The following is a 15,290-nucleotide window of genomic DNA, read 5'->3' as shown; positions in this document are numbered from 1 at the left end:
TTTTTCATGTCTTTCCGCGCTGACGTCGCAAAGTTGCTACAGGCCTCCCCCTGTCAGCGCCGAGTTGCTGAAGGCTACCCGCGCTGATCCTGTAAAATTCGTTTTTGACCAAATTGGCCTCCTGAACCTCTTGCTGTGACTTTCCCTTCTTCTCTCCTCCTGTCTGATGACTTGTTTTTCATTGTTTGAACTCTGAACTGCTTGATTGCGAAGCTTGTTTCCATAAGGTTTCGTTTTTGCTCAGTTTTAAGTTTGCAAATACCTTCCCTTTTTGCTTTCGCTGCTTGGTTCGTGTTCCCACCATCACTTTTGCAATTGCTGGATTGTGTTGTGTCTCTAGTTGACTGGTTGTGACTTTCGTCCTTCGGGTGTTTGCCTTTTTCTATTGATTTCACGCTCTAACTCTAGGACATCTAGAGGTTGCGTGTGTGTCAAGCCTACCGTAGGGAGCTTGTTTGTTTGTTTGACCAGCCAAGTTCAGATCTGTTCATGCACTTGTTCAGTGATTGTTGGAGTGCTTTGGATTGTGTTTCCAAGTGGTTTCTTTTCGCTTCCTCCTTGCTTGCAATCCTTGCTTGTCTTACAGAGCTTAGATTACATAGCTCGTGTAGACCTTTGTTTTCCTTTGATTTGGAAGCTTTGGTTGAATGTTTTGGGAACTTTGTGTGCTTTCATTAAGTAGTTTACTTGGTGTTCCGGTTCCTCCAAATTATTTTAGATGCTTTGTGTCACTGAAAGAAAATCAAACTAGTAGCTTTGCCTTTGAAAACTGAAAAGGAAAAGAACATTTCATTGATTTGCATCTTCAAAAGAAAAGTTTCCTTTCCTCGCTTTAGTTGCATTAAGTTGCTTGTTTGCTTGTACTTGTTTTGTTTGATAGAAAATTTTTTGCCCTCTCGTAGCTAGAATTCATCGAATAAAACGGAATTCTTTGGCATATAGATTGCATCTAGGTAATTGTGAGCGAACATACGATAGGACCTGAAATCGAAACTTAATCTCAAGATCAACTATAAAATGAACCGAATGAATCTAAAAACGCATTGGAACTAAACGCGAGCATCTAGAGGTCTAGGTTAGAGACGTGTTCCGGCGTCTTTAAACATAGTCACTGTTGTTTCACATTAGGTTGGGTGATTCCTCCTTCTGTGACTCGATAGTGGTCTAACACGGACTGCGCTCCCACGTACCGTCGTGTATATCGGGAGACCCCACTAGGCTTTTATCCTTTATCCATAGGAAGCCGAGTCTGCTGCCCTACGATTCGCAATGCAGTGAACACAGCATTCACGAAGATTGACCACCCGTACCCTAAAAAGTATTCTGTGGTTTCGCGAAAAGTTTGGCACACCCTCTACCTAGAATTCCAGAGCAGTCACTTTTGATCCTTTTCGGACTCCCTAAACGAAAAGGTGCTTGTGAGCGTCTTGTCACTTCGTGCTCATAAAACATTCGAAGGAGACTGGAGTCAACTTTTCGTCCTTTTCTCGACTCCCGAAATATGAAAAGGTCAAGTTTGGTTCTTATGTCTTAAAATTAATTTGGCCAGGATAACATCACCCAGTTAGATCTTGTGCGCGTTAGCTTGAGTAGGTTTCATTTTCGTTTGCTATGGCAACTTTTCCAGGATTCACTAACCCAGATTCCCCCTCTGATGGGAATCCAGGTCACTTCCCTCCTCTTGGGAATGTTGGTGCTCCGTATATGGCAATGTTGTCCCTGCCAGGGTTAACTGTTGGGTTGCCTGTTTGGTTGTTTTCAACCTCTTTGGTCCCTACCGTATCGGCTGTTAGTCCATCAGTCCCTCCACCTGAACAACATCATGTTGATCCTAAGGTGGATCTCTCCCCTTTGACGCCTACTTCTACGTCGTCCTCTTGTACTTCGCCTGGTGAAATTCTCGATGTGAGTAACCAGGTGGCTAAGAAGAAGAAGAGGAAGACCAAGAAGAAGAAGTCCCCTAAGGGAGAGCCTACACACACAGTCCCCCTCTCAAGTCCAGCTATCCACTCCAGTACACCTAAAGTCGGGTCACCTTCTGCTCCTCCACGGAAGGTTAAGTTTCCTTGTCGATTATGCAGGGAGGACCATCTGCTTCGTGATTGTCCTGGCATTCCCAGGGTATTAGAAGTTTGGTCCCACGATCCGGCCCGCCCTTCATCGTCCACTAATGATCATGGCGATGCTACCTCATCAGTTGGGAATGGTAAGGAGGAAGGGAAGTTTCGAATCCCCTGTCGACTTTGTGAAGGCAAACATCCCCTTCACCTTTGTCCCCTCATGGATAAAGCTTCTGCTGTGTGCCAGGTCCCCAGCGGAGTCGCCAAATTGTTGGAGAGGTAAATCCCCTCTACGGATAGAGGCGATCCCTACTAGCCCAGCAAGGGTCTAGCAACAATCACACAATGCTGCTACGCATGTTCCTAATTACAATTGAACAAGAGGTAAAGAGCACCTACTTGGATTCCTGCGCTTGTCGTTTGACGAAGAGATGTTGCCTTCGCTCCTCCGCTTTGGCTGGTCACAATCCTCCGCGATCTCCGCGAATAGATACCTGCACACACGAAGGGGAAACAAACACAAGCGTAAAATCTAGTAAAAGCAACCATACATCAGTCAGAAAAGATGTAATTCACATTTAAACATTGCGTAGACAAATGAGAATGGAACAATAATAGCAGTCATCTATTATTAATCAGAATAGAGAAGAGTACAACCAAATGTTCTGACGTCGGTAACCTTCTCAGGAGGGGCCAGTCAGCATGTATCTCAAGCATTCACCTTTGAGGAAGATTCTCCCAAGACAAGCAACTCTCTCTCTCACACAAATAACACAAAACAACCTTCCCTAAGCAATCAATCACTTCCACACCTAGCACACCACACCTATAGCAGCAATCTGAGCACTACAAGCTCTGTACAATCCAAGCTATTCCAAGCTAAGTCTAACTATCCAAAACTAGCTGCCCATGGTAATGGTGAGAGTTTATATAGGAGAAGGAGTCTCCTATAAGGGTGGAAGGATGAGCTTATCTTTGAGGGAAATGGTTGCAAAAGGTCGAACAGTCATGCCATAGAAAGGAGTCGATATTCACAAAGCTAACAACCAAGCCTGGAGTTATCTGGAAGGCTGGTTGTTTGAACGAATTCGCCCAAACTGGATCAGCGCGGATAATGAGGAAATTGTCGCGCTGTCGGCGCATCTCAATAACTGGGACAGTCGTGTCAGCGCGGAAGCACACGGGAAAGGTGCGATGTTCACCAGCGCGGGAAAGGGATGTTCTTCCGCGCTGGCAGCGCGCGGAATGCACTATGGAGCGCCAGTCATCGCGGGTATTTTTCTAACAGACGCGCTGATGCATAAAACTTTGGAAAAAAGGGGTTTTAGGGCTAGTTCAGAAGGCATGAAGCTTAGTGATTGACACAGCAGGGTGACTGACAGGAAGGCAGTGACAAATTACTGTGTAACAGATGCCCCCTAAAGCATGAAGACCGAGAGAGTGGGAGGGGTGAAATGCTTTACAACACACGCCGAACTGGAACATCACCAGGAAGGACCGAAACATCTCTGATAATCAAGTACATGCAGTCTAGGCATGGGCGCAGCCATCCAAAAGACATGCGAAAAGGTCTGTGGAATGGACGCTTTGGGTTCCCCATCGCTTGTACCTGTCGCACCGCATCTCACCGCGTTTGACGGAGGAACGAGTCAGCCATTAGGGATCCTTCCAAAGTTTCCTATTACTTTGGGGGGCAAGACTATCTATATAGACATCTCAGTTACCCAAGGTTCTTTAGACTTCAGTCTTCTCCTTGGTCGTGATTATGTGTATGCCATGGGAGCCCTTGTTTCTTCACTTTTCCGTGTGGTTTGTTTTCCACACGATGGAAGAATCGTGACGTTCGATCAATTATCGTTCGTTCGTCCACAAGCCCTTCCGGCGCACTCGTCCTTCCCTCCTGGCTTTCATCCACAAGTTGCATCTGCCTCGCCGCAAATAAACTATGTGGCCACCTCCCCCGTGCCTATATCCAGCAATGTCGCCGTCGTGCATACTGTCCTGGGGGCATTGGGTCCTGACTTCCGAGATATTGACCTCCCACCGGGAGCGCCACTCTTGGAAGCCCCGACTTCCTGTTCATTATGATGAAGTTCGGATGGAGCATAGTTCCTTTCCGATGTCAAGCTCCCTAAAAAATGAAATTGGATTTGGTTGGAGCATAGTTCCTTTCTGGTGTCAAGCTCCTTAAAAAATGAAACTAGGTAACGGAGCATAGTTCACTTTCCTATGTCAAGCTCCTTAAAAAATGAAACTAGGTCTGGTCCGAGGATAGTTCTGATCTTGTGTCAACCTCGTTAAAAAACGAAACAAGGAGTCGAGCATAGTTCCTGATCTTGTGTCAAGCTCATTAAAAAATGAAACAAGGGTTATGAGGATAGTTCTTTTACTGTGTTAACCTCATTAAAAAATGAAACACCCCCTTTTCCCAATCGAGTCTTTGATTAGGATCTCGTAAAATCCAAGTCGAGTCTTTCATCAATCTCGAGAGTGAACCTTCATTCCATCCACTTTGTTGAATGCAATGAAGCTTGGGGGGCATGTACCTCGATTTACGTCATTATGCTGGGGGCATGCGAACTTATAACAAGCATAGTTTTTCGTTTCAAGCTTGTGTAAACATGAAACCTAATCCAAGCAGAGTTCTCCATGGTTCAAGCTTGTGTAAAAATGAACCCATACCCTGATTTACATCTCGTGATTGCCATGTTTATCCACTGAATTCCGCTAGATGAGCCTTGGTTGTTTTCATTCCATCGCCACCATCTTTTTGGCCGATCATATGCTTTCACTTGGTTGTTTTACCTTTCCTGAGGGACCGCAGTTATGAGTGGTTTTGATAGCCAACCTCTTGACCATTACATGTTTTGAGCAGTTCCACCTTTGCCGGAACCAGTTGCTACCCTTTATACCACTCGTTCCTCTAGGACGAGTCTCCTTTAAGCTCTTTTCTGACTCGTAAAATATGAAAAGATTGCCGAGTATTTTCCCCTTTTTTGACTCGTTAAAGAGAATAAAAATGGAGGTCTGCTTTCAGCTCTTTTCTGACCGTTTAAAGATGAAAAGATTGCCGAGTCCCCCTCTCGACTCGTTAAAAAAATGAGAGGCGGTCACCTTTAAAGCTCTTTTTTCGACCGTTTAAACTCAAAAAGATTGCTGGGCGTTTGTCGTTTCGCGCTCGATATCGGCTCTAAAACGACGTGTTTTCGACCGCTTTTTTACTTTTTCGGGTTGAAGGCACTATCCACGAAAAGTACTCCTCGGTCATAATGATCGGGCGGTTCTTTCGAGCATGGTTTTATACTTTTTCGGGCTCGAGAGACACAACTGTACGAAAAAGGACCCCCCTGGAGCCTCCTTTTCCGCAATCTTTTCAGACTCCCTAAATAAGAAAAGATGCCGAGTTTTTCCTTTGTCAGGCTCGTTAAAAACTAAATGACATCGGGCATTGTCGAAATGACGCTGTTCAAGCATATGCTATCCCCGTCAAGCTTGTCATCCAAAAATAATCGGGGTACCTGCCTGTAAAGGTGGGGAAAATGGAGCTATGATTACAGTCGTGTCGGCAGTATGTCGCTCTTGAACATGGCACTCCGCTATTTCGTGTCTGGGTGGGGTCATCTCATCTCGTTTTCACTAGCCTCCATGGGTTGGGTTATCCTATTTGGCCTCTCATTCGCTCATTGCCATCACCACCGTACCCTCTGCTCATCTGATGTCAAATACTGCCAACCCCGCTACAGTGCCGCCAATGTGTTCAAGAGAAGTTAGCCTTTGCAAGAATACAACCTCATCTGCTGTCTCACACAAACTATTTTACCTCTGTCTCGTGGCGATGACGTGGGAAACATTATGGCCCACCTTCGTTCAAGGTCCTTTCCCGTCGACTCCGACTCATTATCCGAGAAGGTGACTTAGAGACTCCCTTTGGGTGCCTTGGAGCCTGCATGCCTCAATGGCAGGTTCTTCGTGTTCGACGAGAGGTTTTCATCATTGGCCTCTGATCGGATGATTCCGTGGATGTTCGACACCAGCTCATTGATTCACATACCGTGGATTGTACCTATAGTACCTTGAGGGCCATTGTCATTATTGGTGGTACCTCTCGCGTCTGTTAACAGTTTTCACCATTGACTGGTAATCAGACGATGTTCATGCATGTTCGACTTCGACTCATATATTCACATGTTTGAACTTGTACTTTGTTCGGATCGGGACGGAGCGCAAGACCCTGGATCCGTGTCTGTTGTGGGCCAGGTTGCGATTTTGTGGATGATCATTACATGACTCATTGATGGATGGCTGCGCCCATACCTGAGTCTTCATGGATGGCTGTGACCATACCTTATCATTATTATGGTCTCTTTAGCTGGGTGGCTGCGTCCATTCCACAGACCTTTTCGCATGTCTTTTGGATGGCTGCGCCCATGCCTAGACTGCATGTACTTGATTATCAGAGATGTTTCGGTCCTTCCTGGTGATGTTCCAGTTCGGCGTGTGTTGTAAAGCATTTCACCCCTCCCACTCTCTCGGTCTTCATGCTTTAGGGGGCATCTGTTACACAGTAATTTGTCACTGCCTTCCTGTCAGTCACCCTGCTGTGTCAATCACTAAGCTTCATGCCTTCTGAACTAGCCCTAAAACCCCTTTTTTCCAAAGTTTTATGCATCAGCGCGTCTGTTAGAAAAATACCCGCGATGACTGGTGCTCCATAGTGCATTCTGCGCGCTGCCAGCGCGGAAGAACATCCCTTTCCCGCGCTGGTGAACATCGCACCTTTCCCGTGTGCTTCCGCGCTGACACGACTGTCCCAGTTATTGAGATGCGCCGACAGCGCGACAGTTTCCTCATTATCCGCGCTGATCCAGTTTGGGCGAATTCGTTCAAACAACCAGCCTTCCAGATAACTCCAGGCTTGGTTGTTAGCTTTGTGAATATCGACTCCTTTCTATGGCATGACTGTTCGACCTTTTGCAACCATTTCCCTCAAAGATAAGCTCATCCTTCCACCCTTATAGGAGACTCCTTCTCCTATATAAACTCTCACCATTACCATGGGCAGCTAGTTTTGGATAGTTAGACTTAGCTTGGAATAGCTTGGATTGTACAGAGCTTGTAGTGCTCAGATTGCTGCTATAGGTGTGGTGTGCTAGGTGTGGAAGTGATTGATTGCTTAGGGAAGGTTGTTTTGTGTTATTTGTGTGAGAGAGAGAGTTGCTTGTCTTGGGAGAATCTTCCTCAAAGGTGAATGCTTGAGATACATGCTGACTGGCCCCTCCTGAGAAGGTTACCGACGTCAGAACATTTGGTTGTACTCTTCTCTATTCTGATTAATAATAGATGACTGCTATTATTGTTCCATTCTCATTTGTCTACGCAATGTTTAAATGTGAATTACATCTTTTCTGACTGATGTATGGTTGCTTTTACTAGATTTTACGCTTGTGTTTGTTTCCCCTTCGTGTGTGCAGGTATCTATTCGCGGAGATCGCGGAGGATTGTGACCAGCCAAAGCGGAGGAGCGAAGGCAACATCTCTTCGTCAAACGACAAGCGCAGGAATCCAAGTAGGTGCTCTTTACCTCTTGTTCAATTGTAATTAGGAACATGCGTAGCAGCATTGTGTGATTGTTGCTAGACCCTTGTTGGGCTAGTAGGGATCGCCTCTATCCGTAGAGGGGATTTACCTCTCCAACAGGAGTCATTTGTTTATGTTTGATATGTGAATAACTTATTATGCGATATGTTGTTCACAACTGTTTTGCCTAACTTTTTATGCAAAGTGGTTCATCTTAATTGATTTCCATTCTTATGATAGCTAAATCATCTTTATTACCAGTTATTATTTGAAATCTTTTTAGATCGCATAATAGAAGAAATACATCCCAGGTTAGCATAGATTAGATGTGCTGTTTTCATTAGATTACAATAGCATAGAATTATATTAAAGTAGCTTAGATTAGAACCCTTAGATCAGCATAATCCAACATTGCACACACACACCCTTAGATTGGGAAACTGGTCCCATTATCCCCAGTCTGACCCGCTACACCAAATGGATAAGGAGCTGCCAACCATGGTCCGGACTGGGTGGGTATCCCCCTTGTTGTCGACCCGATTTTCGGGGCTTCAACACAACTGTAGCTCTGTAATTTGCAGGTTCAACACCAACTGAACCCATTCCATCTCAGTCCGAGTGTCACACACCCCTGTGGCCAACTTGCAGATGCATACCTCAACTGGCTCCTCCTCCGGAATGGCCAACTCTGGGACAATTCGAAACGTCTGCTCAACGACCTGCATAATCCTCTTGCTCTAATTGGTCGCCTTTGTCTCTACGGTGATGTTAGCATTTCTCTGTAGGGGCATCTATTCATTGTTGATCCACTGTTCGTTAATCACTTGGAGGGTGCGGTGCTCATGGGCCCTTAGCACTAAAATTACTCCATCCTGCGAGAGGTGGAGTGCTTCACACGAAAACGCTCGCAGTTTTAGCCCAACTCCCTTCAGGCTACTGATAGTGGGTCTATCAGCCTCATTTTCGATGGTTAGTGCTCCATCTGGCAGCGCTATTGCACTGGAAACCTTTGTGTGTAGCATATTGATAGCTTCTGAAGTGCCTATAGCCAAGCTGGTAGACACCCTACCAACCTGCGATGCCCAAGTCTGTAACTCCTGCAACCGAGTCTAGATAGACCCTAGGATGATCTGCTGCTATTGTTAAAATTGCTGTAGGGCCTTCATGGTGACATCCTTTACTGTGTCACCGATATCATGTAAGCTGCCCTTTGTCAATGTGATAGGGTCCAGCGAGGTCTTGGTCACCTTTGATTTCTTCCTAGAACTTCCTCTAGCTCTCTTGCGAGCTTAATGTGGGCATATGTCTCCTGAGGGTCCACGCCATGCTATTCTATTTCTTCCTCTTTTGTTTCTAGGTTTATAGCCTTGCCTTTCTCCTGTGCAGTGGGCTTTGGTGGGTTTCCCCTAGGTGATGTGCGTACCGATATGGCAGGCTTCTTTCCCTTCGTGTCCTTCACAGTTTCCTTAGTTGGGGTTAGCTTCGGTCTTGGCATTCTTGGTGATTTAGGGACCTCTACCAATACTTCAGCCACTTCTAGAGCAGCTACTTCTGCTTCTTTGTCCATTTCTTATGTCGTCTCCTCTACTACTTGCTCGATATTTATAATTTCTAGGGGTGCTAACATAACACTTTCTAATAATTCCCTCGACGCCTCTATCAAGTTCAGAAATGCAGGAGTCTCTTTGAAAGTCTCGAAGAATTCTTGGTCCATAAGTGTATGAGAGCTCAACAACTTAATACTCAAAATGCAAAGTGTTTCTTGCTAGACAACCACTTGTAATTTATAGGTCATTTTGAATTCAAATCCGACCGTTTCCCCCAAATTTGGTTCGTTAATGTCGGATTGGCAGCATATTTTCAAGGATCTGAGCCATAAATTTCATCTTAAATGTCAGCCGCATGCTCCATTCGGCCTTACTTCTGCCATCAAGTCATGAACAATGAATTTAACGGTCACTTTCTAGCCAACTTGTGTGATTTATCCCTGGGTAGCACAGTTCCCTCCGTGCTACCGCGAACCCTGTGACACTTCCTTGCTTCACACCATCCTCCAATCACGCAGCTCCCCAACTTGGGCAGTGTAGTTTATAGTCCCACACCTCCTTTCAGCTGCCTGGAGTGCTAAGACTGTGCTACCTTCATTTAGTCACATGGTCGGACTGCCGATGTATGGCTTCAATCAACTGCCATTCACCTTTCCTAGGAAGGGATCTCCATTCAATTTGACTAGTTGTACTGCTCCTCCATCGGTAATCTCCTTAATGACATAAGGCCCTAACCAGTGCATCTTGAACTTCCTTCGAAATTTATCAAACTTACTATCATACAAAAAAACCAGGTCATTTACCTTAAAGGTGTGCAGCTTCATATGTCGATCATGCCATGCCTTTTTTTGCTGCATTTGGACCTGTTGGTGAAATCCAGCCAAAAATCTCTCTTCCTAGAGCTCATCCAGCTGTGTGAGCCTCTCCTCCAAGGCTTTGCGATTTGTCATATCTGTAAGCACTGCTATACATAGACTAGGCACAATATATTCCATAGGCATTACCACTTCAACACCATAGACAATCCTAAAGGGGGTTTGTCCAGTTAACTTCTTACATGTCATTCGATAATCCCATAGTACTGTAGGTATTCATAGGTCCCAATCACTTCGTTGAGCATTGAAAAACTTGGTCAGCACGTTTTTGAGCACTTCATTGAACGCTTCCACCATCTCGCTAGTCTACGGGTGATAAGGCGTGCTCTTTTGGTGGTATACCTGAAATTCCTTTGTTAGCATGCTGATCATCTCATGCAGGAAGTGCATACCGCAATCACTCATCAAGATCTTCAGACATCAAAATCACGTCAATACATGCTCAAAGAGGAACTTTGTAGTGGTCGCACCTATGCAATCCTTCACAGGTCATGCCTCTGCCCAACGAGTCAAATACTTCGTAGCAGTGATAATGCACCTTGCTCTTGTATTTCCTTGGGGCTGAATAGGTCCCACAAAATCTATCACCTACTTCTCAAAGGGTTGCAACATCATCTATGGATTCAAAGGCATCTCATCCCTCCACGATGGTCTACCAGTCCTTTGACACACATCACACGCCCTACAATACACTTTTGAGTCCTGATGGAGAGTTGGCCACCACAACCGTGGGCATAGAATCTTCTGCACGGTTGTTCTCCCTACATAATGTGCTCCCACGGCACCCCCATGAGCATACATGAGGATGCTACTTCTTTCAAAATTAGGTACATATAGTCACAATATCTCTTAAAACCCCATTTTGTATATATTCCCAGCAATGATAGAGAAATCTGCTACGTGCACCACTAATTCCCTCTTCTGTTGAACAGTGTATCCTTATGGTGTAGTACTTCTTGTTAGGAAATGTATTATATCCTCAAAAAGACCATTCGCGATGCGAACTGCAAATAGTTGCGCGTCAGGTAATCCTTCTTCCAAGTTAGTGGGTTCCTCCCCTGTTTTGATGCGCGACAGATGGTCTGGTCCTGCGTTCAGTCATCCATGCTTTACAATAACTTCAAAATCATATTCTTGGAACAATAAGAGCCATCTATAGATTCTCCCCACCAACATAGGATTATTGACCAGGTACTTCAACATGGAATGATCTGTGTACATCTTAAAATGGCCTCCCAGCAAGTAGTGCCTAAACTTCTAGAGCGCATACACCATAGCTAACCCTTCACGCCCGGTGGTGGAATAGTTCTTCTCGACTTTGGATAATCTTTGTCTTGCAAACGCGATAGGATGGTCCAAGCCTTCTCCACCAGCCTATGTCAGTACTGCTCCCAGCGCTATACATGACATGTTGACATGTACGTGAAACTCCTTCTTCTAATCTGAGAAGACTAGAATCGGTGCAGTGACCATCTTTTCTTTCAATATATCCAAGCTCTTCTTACAGTGATCATTCCAGTAGAATGTGACATCCTTCTTCAAAAATTTCTCCATAGGCATGGTGATTTGGGCATAGCCTTTGATAGACTTTCTATAATATCCCATATGTCCCAGGGTAGCGCGCAGTTGTTTCACACTCCTCGGCACTTCAAAGTTTAGTATCATCGCGATCTTCATGAGGTCTACCATTAGTCACTGTCTACAAACCACATGCCCCAATAGGTTCCCAAAAGGAACAAAAAACAGACACTTCATGAGATTGAGCACAATCTGGTATCTTCAATAGGTATCCAGCATTAGGTGCAAGCTTGCTACATGGCGTTTAACCAACCCAAACATGTCCAGTCATCAAAATATACTTCTAGGAACTTATGAATAAATTCCTTGAACACAGCCACAACTACGCGTGAGAAGATCGCAGGTGCATTCTTCAATCCAAACGGCATTACAGTGTACTGAAAACAACCCCAATTAGTCGTGAAGGTTGTCTTTCTCCTATCCTCTGGCGTGATTTTGATCTGGTGGTACCGAGAGAACCCATTAGTGAAGGAATATTCTTCCTGGCCACCTACATTGTCCAACACTTCATCAGTTAATGGAGTCGGGAAAGGATCATGTACAAAAGCGTCATTCAGTGTTCTAAGATCCATGCATATCCTTATTTTATCCTTCTGCTTCTTTTTCTGTACCACCATTAGACTTAGTGTTACATAGTAATTTGTCACTGGCCTCATATCTTGTGATCTCAGATAGAGTCAGTCTCTAAGTGACATCTCTGCTATGTCATACATCAAATAAATATGTCCATATCTTCCCACTCATTCAAGAAGACTAAGCAAGTGCTCTCTAATCCTGAATATTGATCCTTTTATCCACGTTTCTGCATCGTCGCAAGTAAGCATTATTCTTCCTGGGATGATTCTCTGTGATGAACTATAAGGTCGCGACGTCGTCACAGGGGTACATCTGTTTCCTGCAACAGTTGAATTTTAGGGCTCGGTGCAAGTCCTAAAGATCTTTTTTGCGATGATGGCTCTGCATACACTGTTTCCTTGTGACGTCTTCGTTGAGCCCTAGTGTATGACTTGTGACGATCTAGATATGGCGAATTAGTTCAAACAGAATGCTTCTAGGTGATTCTAGAGCTGGTTGTTGGGTCAAGGGAGTTCGCCTTTCCTCCTCTGGGATGGTGGTTCCACCTTTTGAGAAACCTCCCTTGAGGATAAGCTCCCTCTCCCTCATTTTATGGAGGCTCCTCCTCTTATAAAAAACATTCCCCATTGCTATGATTAGATCGTTCTTAGTTTTTGGATTTGAGTAAATTAGCTAGCTTTGGTGTGAGTTTGCAGTGTGAATTGCTGATAGTTTAGCAATTGGTTGTGGATTGCCTTAGCTTTGTATTAGAGCATGTGAGTGAGAGGGAGAGTTATTATCCATTTGGGAGACCCTTTTGAGCATGAATGCTTGAAGAAACATACTGGCTGGACCCTTCGAGAAGGCTTGCGATGTCAAGGCTTGGTTGTAAGCTTTACTTTTGTTCATTTTAATACAATCAATGGTGATTTCCTATGTCTTGTGTAAAATATACTTGATAGCTTATGGTTCCTTGAATCTGTAAGTAAATAGATCATTGTTGTATTCTATTACATGTTCTGTTGTTCTCTTGTGTTGTTTCAGGTAAATTGCTCATTCAGAAAAAGGAAACAATAGCTGCAGTGGCACAACGAAAGCTCCATCGAACACCGGTTTGAGGTAGGTTATTTCAACAATGACTGTTTAAGGAAATTAACCATTAGTTTGTCTTGCCGTGGCTAGACCCACTCTAGGGCTAGAGGGGTTACCTCTGTCTACAAAGGGAACATTTCCTACATCACAAGTTGGCAACTCTGCTGGGGAATCCTTTGTATGTTTTCTCTTGTTTGCTCTTGATTTGTTTTTGATATAGTGTCTCTTGAGTTTGGGGTTGAGCCATCAGTGTTCTAGGTTACCTGGGTCAATTTGGGAGTCCCTCTTACTGTCTGAGAAATTAGTTTAGTGTCCTTCAGGTGTTTTTACTTTGTCTTTTCTCTTAATTGAGATCGTCGTTGTTTATAGCTTAACAACTGCGATGATGTTGCACCTGTCCTCTTTAGTAAACCTGCATGTCGCAGATATCTCGTCGTATAGTTGTGATGATTCTTGAAATCGGACCATCACAGAAGACAGGTGTACACCTGTGATGACGTCGCGCAGTTTCCAGCTCTATGCTTGCAACTATTTTCCTTTTGTCTCAAGTTATTAGTTATAACCTTGTGATGATTCCTATACAAGTTGTTTTTACAACTTTACCTCCTAAATCAACCAGTGCTGCTTGACCCCTGTTGTCTCTTGTCTCTCATTAACTTGTTTTGACTGCTTTAGGTTAAGGCACCTTCTCTTTGGTTTCATTGAGTGAATCTTGTATTTTCAGACCATGTGACCTCGCTCTTTTCAAGGTTTCATCAAGAAGTTGTTTGCTTGGGTCACTCGTCCCTCCAAGATTCATCCACAACCATCTGATTGATTTGTTTGAGGTTGTTTTACTGCTTGTTTTCTTTTTGATTGGTCTCTAGTGTTTGGTTATTGAACCAGTTCCTCATATTGATTTGATTTCCACACTATCAAACATAGATTACATTTGTTTGGATCAGTCAGGCTTGCACTTGCTTGTTTATCATTAAAATTCCATAAATCAAAAATATTGCATTCATACAACATACGAAAGTGAAAGCTCATTTGCATTACTAAATTTTCATGATTGAGAAATTAGGAAGCAGAGTTTAGATCTTTCATTAGTAGTTGTGAGATAAGTGTATTGATGCATTGTGTTTCCGAGTGTTTTCATTTGCTTGTCTTGGTTTGTGTTCACCTGGAAATGAACTCTTTACCCTCCTTCAGGTAGTTGTTCATTGAAACAAATGGTGCTTTACTCATTGTAGCTACATCCTAGGAATTGTCGAAATACATTCAGTAGGGCCTGAAAACTGAAACTTAATCCAATATTAACTCTTAAAATCAATTGAATAAACCTAACAACGCATTGGAACTTAACGCACATTATCTAGAGGTCTAGGCTAGAGATGTGCTCTGGCGTCGTTAAACCTAGTCACTATTGTTTTCACTAAGGTTGGGTGATTCCTCCTTCTATGATTCAATAGCTGCTAGTACGGACTTGTGCTCCCTGTACCGTCGAGTATATATCGGGAGACCCCACTAGGTTATCATCCTATCATCCATAGGAAGCTGAGTCTGCCGCCTTACAAACCGTAACGCACCGAACACAACATTCAGGAAGATTGACTACCATACGGAAAGTCCTTGGTCATTTCTCTTTCATTTGATCACCAAGGTGTATATGTAGTTTTGCAGTTTGTCTGGTAAACCTCTTGTCTAGTACTCCAGAGTAGTCACTTTCGTTCCTTTTCGACTCCTTAAAAGAAAAGGATCATCTGAGCACTTGTCCTTTCAGGCTCATTAAATATTCGAAGGTGACTAGAGTCATCTTTTGTCCTTTTTCTTGACTCTTTAAACATGAAAAGGTCAAGTTTTGTTCCTGTGTCATAAAATTTACTGCCCACGAAATATTCCTGGTAATGGTTAGAGTTCTTGGTTACACTGAGAGTGTGTTTCAAGGTTTTTTCCGATGGCCACATTCCTTGAGTCTACCGATCAAGGTCTTCCCCTAGATGGGAATCCTGGTCTGTTTCCTCCTT

The sequence above is a fragment of the Pinus tabuliformis genome, chromosome X, assembly GCF_031772625.1.
Source record: "Pinus tabuliformis cultivar Carrire ecotype Pingquan chromosome X, CPIR1, whole genome shotgun sequence".
Lineage (NCBI taxonomy): Eukaryota > Viridiplantae > Streptophyta > Pinopsida > Pinales > Pinaceae > Pinus > Pinus tabuliformis.
Note: the sequence above shows the minus strand (reverse complement) of the source record.